Consider the following 5,077-nt stretch of genomic DNA (forward strand, 5'->3'; position numbering starts at 1 on the left):
ATCGACACACAATCCTACATTACAGTTTTTACATACATACACAGTTTCGCGTCTTTTGTCAACCTCTCTGGATGCTAGGTTCAGCTCGCTCATCATTTTTTGCGCTTCTTTGAGATAATTTGTAATTAATATCAGATCATCGGTAAGCGAAGGTGACTAAGCTTTTCACCATTAATGTTGATCCTGAGGTTCTCGATGTTTGTGCGTTTGAACATGTACTCTGAAAGGTTAGTAAATAATTTGGGGGAGATGACATCGTCTTGCCGCACACCTCTCTCTATTTGGAAGCTAGGAGTATCTTCATGAAGTCTAATGGCAGCATTTGCGTTCTTATATAATTGTTTAATGATGTCGATGTAGCGATGGTCGATTCTGCAATCAGTGAGGGCACTAAGCATATTATGGTGGTCTATTGTGTCAAAAGCTTTTTCATAGTCTACAAAAATAGGAACTAACGGTTTATTATACTCTATGCATTTTTCAATATAATAGAGGAGGTGTATAACATCCTTTAACTGCACTCGGTCGAATGCCTTTTCCAAATCAATGAAACACATATATGCTGGTCTGTTGTATTCAATTGATTTTTCTGTTATCTGTCTTATGATGAAAATCGCGTCTGTGCACGATCTGCCTGATCTGAATCCCTGCTGTTCGTCTTCTAGATTCGTTAAGCTGTTAATTTTATTCGTTATAATCTTTGTCGTTAGTTTTAATGAAGTGTTTAAGAGATTGATTCCCCTGTAGTTTGTAGGCAACTTTTTGTCTCCTTTTTTAAACATAACTATAGTTGTACTAGTTCGCCATTCGTCAGGTATTTTGTGTTGGCATAGTATTTTTTGGATTAGGAATGTTATTTGTTGTGTGAGACGTTGACCACCATATTTTATTAGCTCGTTTTGGATGCCATCTTGCCCTGGGCTCTTCCTATTCTTTAGTCTTCGAATAGCTGTTTCTACATCACTGGACTCAATTTGTATGTCGCTTCTGGTTATTATTTCTGGCGTATTTAGTTCCGTTTGAGGTTCTTCTGATTTATAGAGCTCTGTTAGATAGTTAATCCAATTTTCTTTTGTGATCTGGTTTGTTTCTATCATTTCATTGACCTCCTTTCTTTGATTTCTAATAAATCGCCAGATTTGTTTTTGGAGTCCATAGAAGTCACTCTCCATTCTTTTCGAAAAACTTTCCCAATAATTTTGCTTTGTTTGCCTTACTAATGTCGCTGTTTGGTTCCGGATTCGTCTATACGTTTCGTATGACTCAGGTGTTCTTAATGTCCTATAGTTAAGGTATGCTATTTTCTTTTTTTTGCATATTTCCTTAATCTCTTTGCGGAACCAAGGAGTTTTGATCATTCTAGCCCGGTTTTTTTACAGTTCGTGTTCCAAGGGCTTCATATGCAGCTTCTAAAATGTTGGTTCTTAGTTTCTTCCAGGCTATGTTTATGTTATCTTCTTCTTTTATTGGGCTTTTTTCGATTTTTTCTTTCAACCTGTTCTCGTATAGTTGTTTGGTTGGTAAGTTCCATAGTGACTCGATGTTTATTTTCAATTCTTGAGTTGCTCGTGCAAGATTTCTTTGGGGTTTAAACTTCATTCTTATCTTTGCTAATAGCAGGCTATGATCGCTTCCTACATTCGCGGAATTTAACGTCCTGATATCTAATATTTGGTTTGGTTGGACGTATCTGTTGGTAACAATGTAATCAATTGTAGACCTGAAGCCTCTGGTGTTGCTGTATGTAAATTTATAGTGTTCCTTATGATTGTAAAATGTATTATTAATCCTTAGCTCGTTAAATGTGCATAACTGTGTCATTAGTTCTCCATTATCATTTAACACGTTTTCGTTGAACCTTTGTTTTATTCCAGGTATTATTTCGTTTCCGATGCGGGCGTTAAAATCTCCAAGGATTATCATTTGTTGGTTACTTGGTAATGATCCGACTAAATTTTGTAGTTGGTCGTAGAAGGTTTCTCTTTCTTCTTTTGTTTTATTATCTTCTGGTGCATAAATTGACACTATATTTAATTTTTGATTTTCCGCTTCCATTTTTACAACCAAGATTCGTGAAGATACGTAATTACATTCTTGTATGTTGTTTTGATACTTCTTAGACACTGCGATGGCTACGCCTTCTTTTGCCCTGATTCGTTGTTCTACACCACTATAGATCACTAAGTAGTCTTCGTACTGTATTTGTCCTTTGCCTTTCTTTTTGGTTTCTTGTAAGGCGCAAATATCGATGTTATTATCTTTCAGTTCTTTCAGGGTTTCTTGATCTTTATTATTGAATGACTTGATGTTCCATGTAGCCAGACGCATTATATGTTCTTTCTTCCATTTCTTTGTCCATTTTCTTGCATGTGTCGTCATCTGTATATCCGTCCTGTTCCGAGGCAAAAACTCTTCTCTATGAGCAAATTTCTTTTTTTTACGTTGGGTAGGGAGCTAACCCGATCCAACAACCTTCCTTCTTTTCCCGGGCTTAGGACCGGCAACATGATCGCTGGTCTGCGATCATGCAGGCGGAGTCCGAACAATCTTATCAAGACCATAGAGGACATCTATAGAAACAATAAGATCCAAGCAAAGATAAATGGCGCCTTGACTGAACCGATTGATGCAGGTCGTGGTATCCGACAAGGGGATTCCCTAAGTCCCCTGCTTTTTAACATCATTATGGACGAAATAATAAGAAACGTAAGACTGCTAAAAGGATATAAAATGGGCAGTGAAGAAATAACCATCCTATGCTATGCCGATGACGCTGTATTAGTGGCCGAGAATGAGGATGATCTACAACGTCTACTACACCGATTTAACTGCATAGCCAAATCATTCAACATGAAAATATCGGCCCAGAAAACTAAATGCATGACAACATCAAAGACGCCGTTAAGATGCAAACTGGAAATTGAAGGGAAGGTTATTCAGCAGGAAATGAGATTTAAGTACCTAGGAATAGAAATCTCAGGATATGGTGATGTTGAAGCAGAGGTAAGGGAACAGACAATGAAGGCATCCAGAATAGCGGGTTGTTTGAATGACACAATATGGCGAAACAAAAACATTGACATAGAGACCAAAGCAAGAATCTACAAGGCAATGGTAAGACCTATTATGTCACATACCGCAGAAACTCGACCAGACACGGCGAAAACGAAACAGTTACTAAGACAACCGAAATAAGAGTTCTTCGCAGAATAGCTGGAAAAACACTACTGGATCGAGAGAGAAGTGAAGATATAAGAAGAACATGCAAAGTGGAAAACATCAACGAATGGATACTAAAAAGAAAAAAAGAATGAAACGAACATATTAACAGAATGGACAACGGAAGAATTGTCAGAATTGCACGGGATAAGTCACCTGTAGGCCGCAGAAGCACGGGACGCCCACGAAAACGATGGTGCGACAATTTAACAGTGCAATAGGCAGAAAAACGTCGTTACGAAACAGGCAATTTGCCTAAACTAAAGAAAGAAGAAGAAGAAGAAGCATTTTTCAATGAGGATTTTAATTGTATGGAGATGATCATTTGTGCCATAGCCCTTACGAAATCCTACCTGCTCAATAGGTTGATAAAGATCGAGTTTAGCTGTCAGCCTTTTAGTGATTATTCTTATAAACAGCTCATATATCTGCGATAGCAGGCTAATTGGTCTTTAGTTTTCTATTTGGGCTATATCTCCTTTCTTGTGTAAAAGTATTATGATGGACTTATTCCATTGATCAGGTGTTACGGAGTTTCTTAAACAAGCGTTGTATAGCTTACACAGTATTTTTAGAAGTGCTGATCCTCCTAGTTTTATATTTTCGGTGCTAATTTCGTCATCTCCTGGTGATTTATTGTTTTTCATGTCTTTTAAGAAGTTGTTTATTTCGTCTTGAGTGATTTCTGGGATGTTTTCTGATCCCTTGTTTTGTATCTCGGGAATGCCTACGCCAATTTCTGTTGTTGTAGTTTTCTTATAGAGTTCCGCATAGAAGTTTCTCACGATTTGCAGGATGTCTCGCTTATTTGTGGTGGTTTGTCCATTCTTGTTGTCAATTATCTTACTTAATTGTTTCTTACCTTAGACAATTTTTTCCTAAGCCCTTTCATTCCCCTGTTATCCTCTATCACCCTAGTTATTTCCTCTGTTTTGTGTAGCCTTACATCTCTTCGGATAGCCTTTGATATTTCTTTGTTGATTTCTCTTAGCTGAGTGGCATTGTTTTGATGTTTGTCTATTAGATTTCTTCTTTTTTCCATCAACTTCTTAGTACTATCCCTCAACTTCTCCCCTTTCCCAACTCCAAGCAATTGCTTGCACTTGTTTTCCGCTTCTTTCATTGCTGTTATTATTTGTTTGTTTGTCTCCTCAATGTCTATATCCTATTTATTTTTCAGCATTAGTGATAGTCGAGAATTAAGGAATTGTGCGTATTGGTCTGCGCTTTGTGTTGTTAATGACTTTCTAGAAGCTGTTTTTCTTATTAGTTTTGACCTCTCTTTTCTTGTATTTATGACTATTTTTGCTCTAACGGCTCTGTGGTCACTTCCGATAGAAAATTTGTTAATAACAGTTACGTCTTGCACTATGTTTTTCATGTTTGAAATTATCAGATCGATTTGGTTTTTGTAACTCCGTCTGGGCTAGCCCAGGTCCATTTTCTCTAGGGGCCCTTTTTGAAAAAGCTGTTCATTGCATAAAAGTTGTTTTGCTGTAGGAAGTCAAGCAGAACTTGTCCTCTATCATTTCTTGTCCCAAACCAATGACTTCCCAGTGATGTTTCACTGTCTTCTTGTTTGTGGCCTAATTTGGCGTTTACTAGCTTCTAAATATCTCTTTTATTTTTAGAAGTGTCGGGTTATCCAATTAAACTGAAATACGCAGTATCGTTGAAAAAGGTATTTATTTAACATAACTGAGAAATTACATAATATTGCAACCCAACACGTGGCTACCTCCTGTACCGCGCCGCGCTAACTGCTTTATTACACCATCTGCCAACTTACTAAAAACTAAGTGGTTTGGTACCACTGTATCGGAGACGCCTGACATTCCAAGATAGGCAACTCGCTTTA

The sequence above is a fragment of the Polistes fuscatus genome, unplaced genomic scaffold (assembly GCF_010416935.1).
Source record: "Polistes fuscatus isolate 324 unplaced genomic scaffold, CU_Pfus_HIC Scaffold40, whole genome shotgun sequence".
NCBI classification, from domain to species: Eukaryota; Metazoa; Arthropoda; class Insecta; order Hymenoptera; family Vespidae; genus Polistes; species Polistes fuscatus.